The sequence below is a fragment of the Elaeis guineensis genome, chromosome 5, assembly GCF_000442705.2.
Source record: "Elaeis guineensis isolate ETL-2024a chromosome 5, EG11, whole genome shotgun sequence".
NCBI classification, from domain to species: Eukaryota; Viridiplantae; Streptophyta; class Magnoliopsida; order Arecales; family Arecaceae; genus Elaeis; species Elaeis guineensis.
Window position 1 is genome coordinate 86,814,565 of NC_025997.2, and position 19,441 is coordinate 86,834,005.

Here is a 19,441-nt window from a genome sequence, read left to right on the forward strand (position 1 = left end):
GAAAAGCATCTCCAATCCTTAAGTATCTGAGAATATTTTTCGCAGCTTTCTAATGATTTTCTCCGAGATTTGTCTGAAATCTGTTCACAATATCCAAAGCATAACCAACATCAGATCTGATACATAGTATAGCATACATAATTGATCTCACAGCCGAAGCATGAGGAATATAACTCATTCTCTTTCTCTCTTCAGGTGTCTCAAGAGACATCTTCTTAAAGAGATGTATGCCATGACTTATGGGAAAATAACCTCTTACATCCATCCATATTGAACCTCTTCAACATCAGATCTATGTACTTTGACTGAGACAAATCTAGCATCCTCTTAGATCTATCCCTATATATCTTTATACCAAATATATAGGATGCTTCATCCAAGTCTTTCATAAAAAATTTCTGTGATAGCCAAGTTTTGATCGATTGCAACATAGAGATATCATTTCCAATGAGCAGTATGTCATCCACATACAAAACTGAGAAGATAATGACACTCCCACTTGTTTTCTTGTACACATGGTTTATCCATATTTTGTATAAAGCTAAATGATTTGACTATCTCATCAAAACGGATGTTCCAACTCTTCGATGCCTGCTTTAATCCATACATGGATTTCTTTAGCTTGCATACTTGATTTGCCCTCCCACTAGAGACAAATCCCTCTGACTGAGTCATGTAGACTTCTTCCTCAAGATTTTCATTAAGAAAAGCAGTATTGACATCTATCAGCCAGATCTCATAGTCATAATATGCAACTATAGCAAATAGAATCCGAACATACTTGAGCATGGCTACTGATGAAAAAGTTTCTTCACTGTCAACACCTTGACTTTGTTTGAAACCTTTCACCACTAGCCTAGCCTTGTAAGTCTTTATTTGGCCATCTGCTCCAATCTTCTTCTTGAAGATCCATTGGCAACCTATTGGGGTCACACCCTCAGGTGCATCAACCAAAATCCAAATTTGGTTGGTATACATGGAGTTCATTTCAGATTTCATGGCTTTAAGCCATTTGTCAGTCACTACTTTTGACTACTTCTGAATAGGTCGTGAGATCATCATTCTCAATGATATGTGGCACATTGTCATTCTCAATGACAAATCCATATCTGAGTGATACATTACGTACTCTATTTGACCTTCGGAGAGGTGTGTATTGTGATTGTGCCTCATTAATAAGCAGTTCTGGTTGAGGATTAACTTATGGACTATCCACATGTTTCAAGATAGATTGTAGATTTTGAACTTCTTCAAGTTCAACTATTCTCCCACTGCCTTCTTGGATAAACTCTTTTTTCAAGAAAATGGCATGCCTACTGACAAAAATTTTTTATTGAGTAGAATGGCAAAAGTAGTATCCTATACTCTCCTTAAAATAACCTACAAATCTACACTTACCTGATCTAGCACTAAGTTTATATCCTTCAGTATTTTTGATATAAGTAGGACAACCCCATATTTTTAGATGTTTAAGGCTCAATCTCTTACCTTTCCATATCTCATATAGAGTTTTAGTAACAAATTTAATGGGTATTTCATTTAATATATATGCTACGGTCTCAAAAGCATATCTCCAGAAAAAGATCGGAAGATCTGTGAAGCACATTATGGACCGCACCGTATCTAATAAGGTGCGATTCCTCCTTTTTGCAATATCTTATAATTATGGAGTGTAAGGAGTCCACTTAAAAAAAAAATATTATCTTTAAGATGATCAAGAAACTTACTCGTTAAGTATTCTCCTTCTCGATCAGATCGAAGAGTTTTAATACTCTTACCTGTTTATTTCCCAACCATTCTTTAGTACTCCTTAAATTTATCAAAAGCTTCAAATTTGTATTTTATTAAATACACATCCAAATCTTGATAAATCATCACTAAACGTGATGAAGTAAGAGTATCCATCTCTGACTTGAGTTGTCATTGGGCCGCAAATATCTATATGTACTAGGCCCAATAAGTCACTCGCCCTTTTTTCATGTTCAGTAAATGAAGTTTTGATCATCTTACCCATGAGACAAGATTCACAAGTTCCATATAATTCAAAATTATAAGGATCAAAGAATTTTTCTTTGTCTAACTTATTAATCCTTGACTCATTAATATGATCAAGTTAGCATTGCTAGAGATATATGACATTTACATCTTCTCTCTTTTTTTTCTTCATTTGATCAACATGAAAAACATTATCATTAAGTGACAAGAATAAAAGATCATTATCTACAAAAGTATTGCCAAAAAATTCATTAGAATGATAAATAGAGCAATCTTTGCCCTTTCCTTTTATTTCAAAACCACGTTCTAACATAGAAACTGAAATAATATTTCTAACAATATTTAGCATATAGTAACAGTCTTCTAATTCCAAAATTTTGTCCGAAGGCAACTTCAACAAAAAGGTTCTGATGGCTTCGGACTAGATGGACTCTCCACTAGCACCGAACAACACGAAATCATCTTCATTCAGTTTCCTTATTTCTTGTAGTCCCAGCAACGATTTGCATAGATGTGAACTACAGACGGTATCTAATATCCAAGAATCTGAAGTTGAAATACTTAATGATAAATTTGTTTGTATCATATACAAACCTTTAGCAACATTTGCTTCTTTTTGCTTCGAACTGATAAAGTAATGCTCGCAATTCCTCTTTCAATGTCCATCCTTCCCACAGTGGAAACAAATACCTTTGGTGGAGACACTCTTTGCCTTCTTCTTGAAGATGCTAGCCTTAGAGTTCACTTTTTTTTTATTTGAACCCTTATAGCCCATCTTCTTCTTGGAGATCTTATCTACAAGTAGAACAAGTGCCTTTTCATCCTTGAAATGGCTTTCAGCTATCTTCAACATATTGAGCAACTCTGGCAGACTTGTGTTCAGTTTGTTCATATGATAATTAATGACAAACTGAGAGAAGGATTCAAAGAGTGATTGTAGGATCAAATCCTGACTCAGCTCACCATCTATAGCAAAACCCAATTGACCTAACCGAGTGATCAAGTCCATCAACTTAAGCATATGGGTCTATACGGATGTACCTTCACTCATCCTAATATGAAATAACTGCTTAGATATCTCATATCTAGCAGTTCTATTTTGTTCTCCATACAATTCTTTTAAATTCAGAAGTATGGAATGAACATCCATACTTTTATATTGCCTCTGTAGCTCATTACTCATAGAGGCTAACACAATGCATTTGATAATCACACTGTCATCATGCTGCACCTTGTATGTGGCTCTATCTTCCTCAGTAGCATCATCTCCAATCGAATCAGAAGCAGAAGTATCCAGAATATAAAAAATTTTCTCCTGTATGAGAACAATTCTCAAATTCCTCAACCAGTCCACATAATTAGATCCGATCAACTCATTAGCATCAAGAATGCCACGCGGTGAAAGTGAGGGTACCATTATGCACTTAAATTTATAAATACCAAAATAAAATATAAGCAGACTACTCATGATGACAAGCACAACTAGATTAGGTATTTTGTCTAATTGTCTCCCACTTATTCAGCGAATTTCATAGCCCTCAAGTATAAAAATAAGAAACCTTATTTTGTTTCTAAGTGAGGTTAAGATCCCAATACCTCACAAACACCTTGTGGATAGCACAACAAATATTTATGAGTTCAAGGGTAGGTAACTCTTACCAATTGTATGTCATATAATTTCCAACAAATCTTTTGCCTCTAAAATACTTATGTCTTGTGGATAGTATAACAAACTATAGTGTTCTAATTAAATTTGATCCTTCATTCTCATATAGTCATACTTGAACAATACTGCCCCTGTAGATAGCACAACAAGGCAATACTATTCGAATATGCCATAAACATCATTATGTACTTAGTCGATATCATATCAATTTTTATAGTAAGCCTTGTGGATAGCACAACAAACTCACTACAGATTTTGACATACTCTATTGACTTAGCATGGAGGAAGATATGAATAGTGTTCTTAATACTTCACCATTAAAACTTAATATAATTTTTAATTGAGAGCCTTTTTGGTCTCAAACACATCTTAACATAATAAACAATATGTATTTCTAATAATTATCAAGAAATAATAATCATGTTATTCTAATTATAATATCATTCATATATTGATGCCTAATTCATCACCCTTAGGATCATATAGGGTGTATTTATGTTTTTGATCCAACTCTTGAGCCAAATTATATAGGACTATGATTTGGACTCAACTCTTGATCCAGTCATATGTCAATATTTGACTTGAGTCAACATTTTAAATCTTAATCCAATTAAGATTATTTCCGATTTAAACCCTAATCTAATTAGGTTTGACCAATTACCAATTGATCTTAAGTCCAAAACGCCTTAATCAATTGATTATAGCATCTATCTACCATGAATCAATTTATAGAATCCATAAAAATTTTAGAAAATAGTAAATTATAAATTTAGCAACTGAAATTATAGCCAAACTCCCGATCATGGACAAAATAATTGTGCTTTAAGAATTGATGCATCTAATCAATTAATCATCATGGCATATGGTTTTGAAAACTGGATTGAACCACCCAATTCAGGGTGTACTAAGCCGAATTGGTGCAGAATCGAATCGATTTGACCTTGATTTTCGGCACCCGACAAGAAAAAATAAAAAAGATAAAAAAAAATAAAAACCATCCAGTTCGGCCAAGAACCGGACAGTTTCGGTTCGAACCGGACGGTACGCAGCTTTACCCAACCGAACCATCCAATTCGACTTCTATCTTCTAAGATTGAGAAAAAGTCTTTCAACTTCTTCTCTGTTTCTCAATCTCTCTCCCCCTTTCTCGCTTTCTAACATTGAAAGCGACAGAAAGATTCTAAGAATACATGGATTAAAGCCCTTTAAGATATGTTTCTCCTTCTTATCTTTCTTTCCTCTCTTCTTTTTTTTTTTGAAAACTTTATGAAAAATAATAAAACAAGGAGAAACCATATCAAAAAAAAATTTTTGACATGATTTTAATATATGTTATAAATCTATAGATGATCTACACAATGACACAAAAATTATTAATTTTTATTAAGTATATAATTTTTTAAATTAAAAATATATTTTTAAAATAAAAATTATTAAAAAATAAATTTAAAAAAATAACTATAAAATCAAATTATTGTTTAGAGACTTGCAAGCTATTTTTTATATAAATTTGATGCCTATTTATCAACGTTTTAATGCATCTTGCGCATAGTAACCTAGGCCTAAATTTAAGGAAAAAAGCATTTCATGCATGTCCACTGTCTAAGAAAATTATATGTAGTATCCATGATAAAATTCTACATGGATCTAAGATCAAATTATTTTTTATAATTTTTTTTTAATTTTTAATATATTTTATTTTAAAAATAATAAATAATAAATAAATAATTTTAAAAATATTAAAAAATAGATAAATAAAATATACTATTTTTACGTAATTATTGTAGTGATGTGCTTATCAATTTTCAGAAATGGATCCATCAAGAAAAGGATCCAGAATGTGATATTGGTTGAGAGCATGGGAAGATGCTCTCAGGTCGACATCATTGGAGATGTAAATGATGTAGCATAAAATTCAAGAAAGGAGTTACATGATTGAAGCAATATTTGGCTGACGGCTATCCGGATGTAACTATGTACCGTAAGTATCCACAAGAGGTCCATTAGTTAATGAAAAAATGCTTTGCTAATTTTAAAGCAACGAAATAAAAAAATTTGATGAAAGCAAAGGTGGACCGTCGAGCAGCAGAGCCATCTTATCACTTTAGAGAGTCAGAGAAAAGATCTATTCCAAATGATAAGCAGGCACAGATCGAGGCTGTCATTCAGACAAGCTTGGATGATCAGTGACAGCTAAAAAAGGTAGCCAGGCATAGAGCTCGATTTGGACCGTCAACTTATGAGGGTGGGTCAGACTCAGGGAGCACTGCAGCAGAGTCTGAGTCGCGGTTTAGAAGAACATCCTCAGTTAGCGAGCCCGTCAATAGAGGCACCAACCATCTTGCATCCATATTGGGAGCAATTGGCAGTAGGATGAAGTCCTCTAGAGAAATTCCAACAGGAGCCACTATCTACGATTTGGATCCACATGCATTTCCTACCAAAGATTCCAAGCAACAGAAGATTGATATTATGTTGAGAAAAGATAAGAAGGATATGTGGCGAGCTATTGAATCTTGATTTTATTTCAGTCACATTCCAGCAAACATAGCAGACAACCTATATTATCGCTCTATCATTTCATCTATGCAGGCTGCCGGTCCAATTGTAGATTCTCCAGGACCAAGAGATATCGATGGTGAGCTTCTTAACCAGAATAAAAAGGATCTTAAAAATAGATTGCCTCGTATCAAAGCAAGTGGCCTGCGTATGGGTTGATTGTGATTTGTGATGGTTGGACTGATCCTACTAAACGAAGCATCATCAACTTCTTGACATATTGTGATGGAAGAATATTTTTTCACAAGTCTGTTAATGCTTCAGCTGAGGTGCACGATGCCAACTACATCCTCAGATTGATGGAGGAGGTGATTGATCAGACAAGAGAGCAGAATATCATACAGGTTATCACAGATAATGAATCACAGTATAAAGCTGCAGGAGAGATATTGATGAAGCAACGATCGTATATTTTCTAAACCCCATGTGCTGCACATTGTATCGATCTGATGTTGATGGATATTGAAAAAATTCATAGGGTGCAGAAGGTAATGGAGCCAGCACAGAGCATCATCAAATTCATCTACAACCCAACATGGATCCTATCATTGATATGGCAGTTTGCTGGGGGTGATATATTAAGATCAAGTGTCACACGATTTATTACTAATTATATAGCACTTGATAGCCTGATTGGTAAGAAAGTACATCTACGTCAGATGTTTGTCAATTCTGAATGGCAACAGAGCAGTTATTGAGGGAAGCAATGTGGAAAGCTTAGTGATGAGACAATCATTTTGACAGTGGGCCAAGAAGATAGTGGCAGCTATCAAGTCTCTATATGAAGTGCTTCGGGCCATAGATGATGAACGATACCCCCAGATGGGTTTCCTATATTATATAATGGAGAGGGCAAAAAAATAAATCAAGATGACAGATCCACAGCATGCCGATGAGTACATCAAGGTCATCGACCATCGATGGGGCTATCAAATGGGTAGGGAGTTGCATTTATCAGATAAGTAGCAAATCAAAAAAATTTTCAAAATTTGTATAAATAAACTTAATCAATTATGAAAATCTATGTGCAGCTTATTATCTAAACCCGAGATTCCAGTACTCCATACCTGAGATTGGCATGGATGAAGATCTTTTGTCCGCCCTACGAAATGTAATAGACAAGATGGAGCCCGATCCAGACATCGAGACTTTGTGTCTTGAGCAAGTTAAATTCAATGATGTTTATTAACTTAGCTGTTTCTTCAACAACACATTATAACAAATAATTTTTTTACAGATAAAAATATTTAGGGAGGGCACAGAATCATTTGGAAGTAATATAGCAATTAGAAGCAAATCAAAGATGAATCCAGGTATATATTAATAAATTTATTATCATATTGACATATTCAATCTTCCTTTTGATTTTGCTAAATTTCAATGATTTTATAGCTAAATGATGGGTGTATTTTGGTGGATCCGCAAAAAATCTGAAAAATCTTGCCATTAATCCTCTTCCAAATGGTTTCATCAAGTGGATGTGAGCACAACTAGTGGATCTTTGCCCTTATCCATAGCAAGCAGAGGAACTGTCTAAAACAGAAACGCCTCAATGATTTTGCGTATGTACACTATAAGTCTATAATTTGAGACTAAGGCTCAAATGCATTAAATTCAACTGAAGTACTCAAATCTGACTACGAGTGATTTTCTTGATGAAGATGATGATCCGATAATCGGATGGGTTATGAGTCAATAATAGGAGCCAGAGCTTGATGAGCCAAGATCATCTTCACGACCTGCCAGTTTTGTTGCTAGCGAGGCTGGGGTGGACGCCTCTCAATAGGCAAGTAGCAACATTCCACATAGGCCTCCAGCCGATGCATCACAACATCTACCCTCGCAGTCTAGACAACCAGAGCAAGACATGACGCAAAGACAGACAGTTGCTATGAACAAAGATAAAAGAAAAAAAAAAGACAGTTGCAGCCCCAGTAGAGAGAGCATTTGGTTCACTCAAATTCAAACACCAGGTAGAGCAGTGATGATAGTTCTTCAACTACTCATGGATCTGGTGATCATGGAGAGATCGAAGGACAGGAGATGCAGCCGATTGGTGGTCTTCAATTCACTGGTGAGTCTCAATTTACGTACGCCACGTAGGATAGGGATCACGATATACGAACTGATAGAGTTCGTGACAATATGATTTCATACAGACGACGGACTCTGCGAGGCCGTTCAGGATATGATGCAGCTATAGATGACCTCGTAATTGGTGTAGGATCCATAGATGTATCAGATTCGTCCTCGTATTCTGGATCCTCTTATCCGCAACCACAGGCAACCTATGATCCTTACTGATATGGATATGGATATGGATATTGTGCATCGGAAACCTTGTCTTCTAATGGCTACTACCTTATGCAGTCTGGAGCGTATTATGGATCAAAATTTGCTATCACTATATTTGGATAGGCTCCTTCACAAACAAGCTATCAGCCCGATGATATCTCTCAAAGCCAGAATCTCAGTGAGAGATCGAGGATAAGTTATGATCCAGCACACTTACTTTATGGAATGAGCACAGAGGATTATAATGCTATGTGGCTAGAGGGATGGACTGATGTTCCTTCTGACTATATAAATGATCCAGATATTTATGAACATCAACGATCGATCAGATTCTGATGATCGATACGTATTGAGTACTTTTAGATTTGTTAATTGATTTAAGCATTTTAGGATCCAATGATATCTAGTCCATGTATTGATTATTTAGGATGCTAAATAACATAATATCATACTTAGATTCGTGTCGCACGCGATTAAAGGTGTATCGAAGTGATACAAACATTAATAAATACTACTAAATATCAATTTGGACTTTAAAATATTAAATAATCCATAAAAACTTAATTGGAAAATCCCTCCTGAAAAAAACAAAAAAAAATGACATGCCGGATCGACCGGCATGCCCACATACCATGCGTCAGTACGGTACCGTACCAAACCGATTGATGATCGAAATGATCATCGGTATCGATTTTTCAAATCTTGTCATGGCATCATATGAATTATATATAATCTATATTACAATAATAACATGTTATTGAGAATTGTATCCCAAAGCCAATCATCAGTCTGTTGACGGTTAAGCTTATTATTGTAATTAAATATGAATTATTGAATTAATAAATATTTTTTGGTTTTCTCATCACTATGTATATTTTATTTTGAACTCCTGTTATGTGATGAAGTTCTTAGAACTATTTGATTCAATATAGGAGGATATATCGTTTAGTCCTTAAATCTTAAGTTCACGACCAAATAATATATTATTATTAGAACGATAGCTATATCAAGAAGGAAAATTGAACCGAAACATTTGAAATTGAAATTGAACCGAAACTACCTTAAGTTCACCACCAATGTTTGAAATTGAACCGAAACTACCTTTTCCTTATCCTTATCTTCCATGGGATGCCACCCTTAAGAAGGGATTAGTTTTGTGCGAGATTAGAAGTGATTTTTGGCATGAGAAACCTGAAAGTTGGGGCATGAAAAGTTGAGAGTGGATTGGGCTTCCATGCGTGAAAAACAGAGGAAGTGTTCTTCCTCTCGGACGTGAGGTATAAGGTTTAGGATTTCAACTCTAGATTTTATGAGAAGAAAAATATAAAAGTGAGTCTTGTTCAATCTTCCACACCACCACCGCCTTGTAAAGCATCATCTTCTGGTCCGGAGGAGTCTGGGAGATCCGAAGAAAAGAGCTTGGATCAACCATCTAGAGCCTTCGACGCAAACTAGCACTCTCGCGAAAGAAGATCCGATTAGAGCTTCGAGTGGACGATCTGTAGAGACCGAACGACTTGTGCGGCTGCTCGACATTAGCGAGAGCTTCGTACCACACCTACCAACAGCAAAGATCGACCCGCAAAAAGATGATGAGTTCTGAACTCAACCGATGTGATCTAAAGATTAAATCAGATTCAGGACATCGATATGATCGATGCAGTTTTCTTTTTTATATCAGATTTTATATATAAATTTTTCATGTCATAGATCCTTAATTGGTAGTTTAGATCTAATCCAAGACATGTTTAGAAGATTAAAGTAATCTTTTGTTTTTCGCTGTAAAATTTTAAAAATACATACTTTGAACTATCTATTTTCCATTAGTTGGTATAAAATTAGTGTTTGATCATTAGATGATTGATTGTGAAAATATTTTACAAAATTGAAAACTGTTTTCAAACACCGAATCCGAACCCATGTCAGCCTAAAACTTAATTGAGAATTAAGCGATCTAGATTTGAGAATCAAAGATCTAAGACATTAATTTCATAATTCATGGGTTAATGGGTTAACTCGAGTCAAATCCATTTAACTGGGTTAGACCTAGGGTTAGAAATCATTGATAATGAATCATGTTAGTAATTGATCAAATCTAATTAAAAGTTAATTCTAATTGGGTCAATTTCTTCTCTTGATCAATTTTCATAGTTGTAGTTGATCAAATCCATATCTTTGATTAGACCAATATGGACTTTGATCGTAACTACGTGGTCGAACCTAATTCTATAAGTTGATCAAATTGAAAATGACTAACCAGTTGATGTCTAAGGCAAGTATGGTAGCTTTAATCGATGGTCATTAATTAGAAACTATTCGCATAGATTGAATTTATATCGAGTTAACGGCATATCCCTCCCATCGATCTCACTTATCTAGCCAACATGGTGAATCATATTTTGATTAGATCACTTAATGACTGGGGTTGACCCATGCTAACTAGAAAAACGGTATGACTAATTTAGATGCCCCTAGTTCAACTTATCTTGAGTCCTCTTTATAACTTAATGAAGTCAATGAGAGAATTTATGACTGATTGGCTGGATCAGCTTATGTCTGATCTTCTTTAATCTGACTTGGTGAAATCAGTGGGAGGATTAAGATTAACTGGTCAAGTCTTTTCTCATCTATCAATTCAACTAGTTAAATCCTTTAAAATTGTTAGGTCCCTAAAAATGAAATAGTTATGGTGATAACTAGATCATAGCTTCCCATTAAATTAGGAGATAATGAGTCCAACAATTTAGATGATCATTGGAAGCGCCACACACCTGGTGCTCATCTGGCTATCGGAATTATCATTCATAATATGTTGATTTAGTTGTCTTTCTGATGATGGTCAGGTTGGCCGAGCCACACTCGAATCTGGTCACTCGTTTGTTAGATGCACTAAATTCTGGCATGTTAATGGTTGGACCTAACCAGAACTTTCAGTGAAGACGCCACACGCCTGCTGAAGAGGTGTCTAGGGCAAAATTGAATACTAGAAATTTAGTGAAACAATTGGTTAAGAACCTACCCATAGATGCACAGGAGTTGGCCGAGCCACACTCGGGCCCATGTAGAGCCCCTATGAATTCTAATACCCACTAAAGAATTAGTGTAATTCTTCGAACTGGAAGTAGAGGCTACTAATTCGAATAAAATAGTGGGAGAACCTTTAAACTAAAATCCATATCTTTAGGCTTAATCAATTCATATACTAATTAGGTTTTGATTTTTCTTTTGCAGTTATGGCCACCACCTTGTTGCTCCGATCACTATTAAATAGTGATAAATTGATGGGACCAAATTTCGATAGCTAGTATCAAAAACTCAAAATAGTCTTGGAGCACGAACGGATCTTGTGTTGATAAATCCGACATCCGAGCTAGCTCCGAATGCACGTAGCACGATCAAAGACACTTATCAAAAGTGGCTCAACGACCGAACTACGGTTTGTTGTATTATGCTGGCGGCAATGAATGATGAGTTCAACCGTCGTTTCGAGAATGCTCAGCCACAGGACATGTTGCAAATGTTGAACGAGTCCTTTGGCACACTCGACGACGTTGAGAGGCACAAGATTAGTTATGCCATCTTCAACGCTCGAACAAGGGAAGATGCGTCAGTCACGGATCATGTACTGTACATGATCGAGATGATTGAGCGCTTAAGCAAGTTCGACTTTCCCCTACATGAGAGGCTGGGGAAAGATGCCATTCTGAACTCTCTGCTCAAGTCCTACCTCCCTTTCCTTACTCATTTTCGAATGACAAAGCCTACGGTCAACTACCACGGTTTGCTGAGGTTACTGCAGAACTTTGAGAAAGATCACCAGCTCCACAAAGAGTCAGTGAATGTTGTAGGAAGGTCTTCTTCTGGACGTCGACCCTTTAAGAAAAGGAAGAAGAACAAGAAAAGAGTGCAAAGTGCTAGGGCACCCAAGCCCAGTCAGACCAAAAAATCCAAGTTCGATCAGAGTCAGGTGGAATGCTTCTACTGCAAGAAGCAAGGGCACTGGAAGAGGAAATGTCCTCAGTACATTGCATCCTTGGATCCAAACAGGCCGAGAAAGAAGCAAATTGTTGCTGGACAAGATAATTATATGATAACACTTTGTAATTTCTCAATTTGTGATTCTACTACCTGGATATTAGATACCGAAAGTCCTTTTAATATTTGCAATTCGTTGCAAGATCTGCAGGTCAGTAGGAGATTTGAAAAAGATGAAAGATTCCTTAATGTTGGAGATGGAAGATCAGTTCCAATTCTAGCATTAGAGACTATTAAGCTTGTATTCAAGTCCAATATAATTGTTCTTAGTGAATGTCACTTTTGTCCTTCCTTTTTATTGAACATTATTTCTGTAAGCTTCTTGACCATATACGGTTATAAAATTTCAATAAAAAAAATAATTTTAATATCATTATAAATGATGTTAATGTGATAAATGAACAACTGAACAATAGTATTTATATATTGTCACAATCTGTTAGTGTAATGTACACATCCAGCAAATGCTCTAGAATTAATGATGTCTCCAATATCTACCTTTGGCGTTGTAGGTTAGGTCATGTTAACAAGAACAGAATAAACAGATTCACACAAGAGAAAATCTTCGAAGTCAGTGATTGTAAATCACTTCCAATCTGTGAGTCCTGTTTTCTTGAAAAAATGACCAAATCACTTTTTACTGAAAAAAATGAGTGAGCTAGTAAAGTTCTAGGTCTGATACATACTGATGTAGGTGAACCGATGAACACCAGTGCCAGAAGTAGATATTATTATTTCATTACGTTTACAAACGACCTATCAAAGTATGGGCACGTCTACTTAATGACATATAAGTCAAAATCATTTGAAATGTTCAAATGATTTCGTAATGAAGTAAAAAAACAAACTGAGAAGAGTATTAAAACTCTTCGATCCGACCGAAGAGAATATCTCTCCAGTGAGTTTCTGACATACTGAGAAGAGAATGGGATTCTCTCGCAATGGACCCCTTCTGGAACACCACAGCATAATGGTATATCGGAAAGGAGGAATCGAATCCTGTTAGACATGGTTCGGTCCATGATGGGCTTTACAAGTCTGCCGATCTTCTTTTGGGGATATGCACTCAAGTCGGCTTGTTATATTTTAAATAAAATTTTGAGTAAGTCCGTAAGTAAAACACCACATAAGATGTGGACAAGACGTAACCAGCACTTATCTTAGGGTTTGGAAATGTCCGACTTATGTCAAACATTTGAAAACTGACAAGCTTGAACCTAAATCTGACAAGTGTCTATTTATAGGGTACCCAAAAGAGATCAAGTATTACTTCTACCTTGCTGACGAACAGAAGATGTTCATCAACAATAGGGTAGTCTTTCTAGAAAAGGAATTCCTGGGGAAGGAACTAATGCCTCAAAGATTGAACTTGATGAAGTTCGATTGGTAGAAAACCGACACAATCTAATAAACCCATAGAGTTGGACTTGATTAGATTAAATCTGAAATCTGTTGTAGAAACATCTTTAAGAAGATCCGATAGAGTACTGCATCAACCGGATAGATACTACGGTTTCTTGATCCGGAACTGTGATCTAATTGAACTCGATGAGAACAATGAGGATTCGATCACCTATATGAATGCGATGCAGAGGTCTGACTCCGACAAGTGGCTGAAAGCCATGAAATCCGAAATGGAGTCCATGAAGGTCAACAATGTATGAACATTGGTTGACCCACCTGAAAGGGTAAAACCCATAGGGTGTAAGTGGATCTTCAAAAGAAAGAGGGACGCAGACGGAAAGGTGGAGACCTATAAAGCCCATCTGGTTGTCAAGGGTTACCATCAGCATTATGGTATTGACTATGACGAGATATTTTCTCCTATAGTAATGCTCAAGTCCATTTGGATCATGCTTATGATAGCAGCACATCTGGACTATGAAATCTGACAAATGGATGTGAAAACAGCCTTCTTAAATAGGAAGCTGAAAGAAGAGGTGTATATGATACAACTTGAAGGTTTCATATTCACAAATGAGTCTAAAGTGTGCAAGCTTCAGAAGTCCACTTATAGACTTAAGCAGACATCTCGAAGTTAAAACATGCGTTTTGATAAAGTGATCAGAATGTATGGCTTCATTAAGAATGGAGAGGAACCCTGTATATACAAGTGGGTTAATAACTTTGTGATAGTATTTTTTATTTTGTATGTGGATGATATTCTCTTGATCGGAAATGACATCCCTGCATTACAAGGAATAAAAGTTTGATTGACATCACAGTTCTTTATGAAAAACTTGGGAAAAGCATCCTTCATCCTTGGGATGAAGATCTATAGAGATAAATCTAAAAGATTGCTTGGATTATCCCAGTCAACGTACATTGATATTGTGCTAAAAAAGTTCAGCATGGAGAATTTCAAAAAAGACTATCTTCCGATAGGCCTAGGAACTCTCTCGAAGAGTGATTGTCCGACAACTTCTCAAGAAAGAGAGCGTATGAGTAGAATTTCATATGCTTCGACAGTGAAATTTATTATGTATGCCATGATATGTACGCAACCGGACGTGGCATACTCACTAGAGGTAGTGAGCAGATACCAGTCCGATCTAGGTGAGAACTATTGGAAGGTCGTAAAGATCATCCTTAAGTATTTGAAAAATACTGAAGATTAGTGGTTTAACTATGGAGAATCCGACTTAAAACTTGTGGGGTTTACAGACTTCAATTTTCAGTCGGATCATGACGGCAACAAGAACGTGTCGGAATATATTTATACCTGTTGCGGCCAATCCCCTCGTCGCCTGGTAGCCGGGAACGAGCGCCTGCAAAAGAAAGTCCGCACTGACCGGAGGCGGCTCCGGCGGGGACCCTCTGACGGTCAAGTCAGAGAGGAGACTGGGCAACAGTGAAAAGAAGACAGAGAGCTCAATCGAGAGAGGGAAAGAGAGAGAGAGAGAGAAAGCCTGGGAGTTTTTTCCTCGGAGCCCCCAGCACTGTTGTCTTCCCCGATATATATAGTGGAGCGCGGTATGGCGCCGTCATTAATGGCGCGGACAATTGAAGAATTGTCAATTCACCGTAGACTGTCAGAGTCGCCGTAAAGGTGTCAAATCGCCGTGAGGCTGTCAAATGGCTAGGGTTGACCCATGCTCTAGGTGGGATAATGCCCCTAGGCGGCAGTGCCGCATGCTGTTGTCAGGACCGACAGTCTCTGACAGTAGTACGGCGATCGGAGGAGTCGACCGACCTTGAGTCGGTGGCCAGCTGAGGGGCGTCGAGTAGAGATTCGGACCCTCCGACGGTCAGTCGGGCGTGTCGTGGGAGTCGGGCATCGGACCTCCTGGTACAGTCGGTCGGGAGGGCAGAAAGGGTCTGCCCGACCGACGTACCTTCGGTTGGTCGGCCGGTTTCAGTCGGTCGGTCGATCGGAAGGTCGGCCGGTCGGTCGGTATATCCCAACAGTTGCCCCCCTCACTCCTGAGCCTGACGTCGCATTACCCCGTGCCACCACGCAGGCGAAAGGAGTGGATTCCTTGCCACGTCCTGGACCGAGTTTGCCGATCACACCGACAGATGGTCCGGTCAGGTCGATGTCAGACGTCCCGTTGTTTGATGATGGGACGTCAAACAATCCGATGCTAGGCGATCGGGTGCCGGACGATTCGATGTCAGACGATCGGGCGCCGGACGATTCGATGTCAGACGATCGGGCGCCGGACGATTCGATGTCAGACGACCGGGCGTCGGACAATTCGATGTCAGACGATCGGGCGTCGGACGATTCGATGTCAGACGACCGGGCGTCGGACGATTCGATGTCAGACGACCGGGCGTCGGACGATTCGATGTCAGACGATCGGGTGCCGGACGATTCGATGTCAGACGACCGAGCGTCCGGCGCTTTTTTGGGGAATGCAAACCGCCGCCCAGCACCGATTCTGGGAGCGCGGGGCGCTGTCAGGCATCCCATCGGGAACGCGAATCGACGCGGGCGATTTAACTCTGAACCGCGGCCCTTTCGCCACGTGTCGGAGGTCGTTGGGCCGGCGTCCTCCGCATTTAATGAAGGCGGTGCGGCCTTCCCGGGATGCCGCCACGTGTCGCCCATCCGGGGGATCTCGGTCGCCGCGGGGTCATCTTGGCCATCGAACGGCCCTATATATATAGGACCACTTGCGCTTGAAGCCCCATCTTTGACGATTTGCTGCGGAGACTCTGCCCGAGTGCTTCTTCCGTCGTCGCCGGCAGCTACCTTCTCTTCCGCTCTCGCAAGGGTCCACCTGAGGTTCGTGCTTCCTCCTGTTTTGCCTTAGCTTTCCTTTAAACCTCCTTCCTTCTGTTTCCTTCTTCTTTGGTCTCGCCTTTCTTGGTTCTGGTGCGATGGCCGGAAACTCATCTCGGAGGGCTCGGTCGGGAAACCCGACCGATGACCCTCGGTCGGCTCCGAAAGTTGAGGTTTCCTCGCTTTCGGGGCCGAACGTTGATCGGCTTCGAGATCAGTATCGTATCCCGAAGCAGTTCCAACTTTCCGCCCCCGAGGTCGGCGGTCGGGTTAACAACCCTTCGCCGGGCCAGGTGGCGCTGTACGTCGAAGATCTTCGCGCGGGTCTTCGGCTTCCGATTTCGGAGTTCATCCGGAATCTGCTGGATTATTACGGACTTTGTCCGACGCAACTGGCGCCGAACTCTGTCCGTCTAATAATCAGCTTCGCCCTGTTGTGTCAGCTTCTGCCGACCAACCCTCGTATCTCTCTCTTCCGGGCATTTTTTGTCCTCCGACCCCACCCTAAGGCCCGAGGGTGGTGGCTCTTCAACCCCGGAAGGGTCTTTCCTTCATCACTGGCCTTCCATCGTCCATCCACGGGTGGAAGAACCAGTTTTTCTTTTTTCATCTTCTTCTCCCTGGGGCTTCCCTTCTCACTGGGGCGTGCCCCGAACCGAGGCGAACGAGAACAGCCGGGTGGAGGCGGACTACCGGGAGGATTTCCACCAACTCAAGGACATGTCGGTCCCAAAGCAGAGGGAGCTTGTTACCGAACAAGCCCTCTATGACGCTGGCCTGAGCTTGGTCCACCGTCTAGGTATCGCCCGATCCACCGGTCGTCTCTTCATTTGGCTTTCGTTCTCTTGCTTATATTAATATTTCTGTCGGTATCGCAGGGACACCGCCGAGGATGAGGCCGACCGACGCCGAAATCCGGCAGTATGCGGTGAGGAAGAGGCCGGCATCGGAGGCCGGACCTTCGCGACCGCCGAAGAAGCCCTCCACAGCGGCGCCGACCGTCGAGGCGTCGGCGACCGACCAGTCGGAGCCGGTGATAGCACTCGCGGCTCCGGCGGTGCAACCGGAGGAGCGGCGGGCGGAGGAAGCGGCTGAAGGGACGTTGGCGGCTTCGCCGGCGGGTGTGGCGTCGGATACCGTTCGGGAACCCGAACACCATCCGACGGCGTCTGCGACTGCAACGGGGGGTGCCGCGTCGAACTCGAGCATCCCCTCCTTACCGGATCCGCTGGCTGGGGTGGCCGATCGGGGGAAAGCCCCGATGGACCCCGCTGACGACACAAGGTCGGGGAGTCGCACCGTGCCGCCCAGCGCTCAGTTCCCCGAAGGGGCGTCGGAGCTGGCCGACCACAACCTGGCCAGGAGGTTGTGCCAGGGGATCCTCCTCCCGGCCGACGTGGAGGTGCTGAGGTCTCGGCAAGTAACCGAGATGCTATCTTCGTTTTACCCGACCATGGTCGGGGTAAGTTTTACTTCACTTCCCCTTTCTTTAGTGTCTTCATTATTTCATTTTCCTGACGTAGTGCCCGCATTCGCAGCTGATCTATACCATGTCCGAACTTGAAGCCGAGTACCGGAGATTCGGGAACGTCCGGGCGGCTTGGAAGGACAGAGCGGCGGCCGCCGAAGCCGACCGGGCAATGCTGGTCGAACACCTGAAACAGTCGACCGACCGGGAGGCGAAGTTGGTGGACGAGGTCTCTCGTCTCGGGTCCGAGCTCAAGTCGGCCCGAAAAGAAGCCAAACGCAAGGGTCGGACTGCGCACCGTCCGCGGTGCGAGCGGGACGGCGTCGCCGCCGAACTCGAGGGCGAACGCGAGCAGCTCCGGGTCAGTCTGGAGAAGCTCGCCAGGGCTGAGGAGGACCTGTCGATCGCCCAGGCCGATGCCGACATAGCGAAGGCAGAGGCGGAGTCGGCGAAGGACTCTCTCGGCCGGGCGGAAGCGGAAGCAAGGTCGGCGAAGGAGTCGGCGAGTCGGGCGGTGGACGACTTTCGCGGCACCGACCAGTACCGAGAGATGTTGGAGTCCGGCTTCGCGTCGTACCGGGTGGGGTACGAGGATGGTCGGGATGCGGTTCAAGCCCTGTACCCGGAGCTGGATCTCAGCAACATCGTCCCGCCGGGAGTCGAGGACCAAGCCACGGAAGAGATGGCCGACCCGTCATCGGGAGGTGTCGCCGTGGTGGAGAGGCCGTCCAGGAACAGATTGCCGAAGGAGAGACGGCCGTGACTCGTGATCCGGCGCCGACCGCCAGTCCGTTGCCGACCGACGATCCTGTTCCGGCAGTCAACCAAGTGCCGATCGCGGTGGACACGCCGGTCATCCCCGAGCTTCCGTCGGTCGAGGAGATTGACTCGGAAGGATGATCGTGGCCTCGTCCTCTTTTATCCTTTTTGTTTTCTTAGAACACTTGTAACCGGGCTTCGGCCCGATTTTGTAAAGCCTATTTTGATCTCTAATGAAATCAAAGTCTTGGACTTAAATTTTTTTCTTTGCCTGTTTTTCTCTTTCTCACGTGTTGTAGAATGCATCCGAACACGTAAGTCGCTAATCCATATAGATCGGTTAAGACGTTCGGCAACTCGTGCTGCCACGAAGGTAGAACAAGTCCCGACTTTGGATCGGCCTCAATGGTCGAGGTCGTAAAGTCCTGGCGAGTCG

The 19,441-nt window shown here is 41.1% G+C and overlaps 1 protein-coding gene and 1 pseudogene across 4 annotated transcripts in view; one reads left to right on the forward strand and one right to left on the reverse strand.

The window, feature by feature from the left end:
* Positions 1-19,441, reverse strand: part of LOC105033525 (histone-lysine N-methyltransferase ATXR2) — an 84,692-nt gene that overhangs the window by 14,083 nt on the left and 51,168 nt on the right. The gene's annotated exons all lie outside the window — the stretch shown is intronic.
* On the forward strand, positions 6,601-8,869 carry LOC140857829 (uncharacterized; annotated as a pseudogene).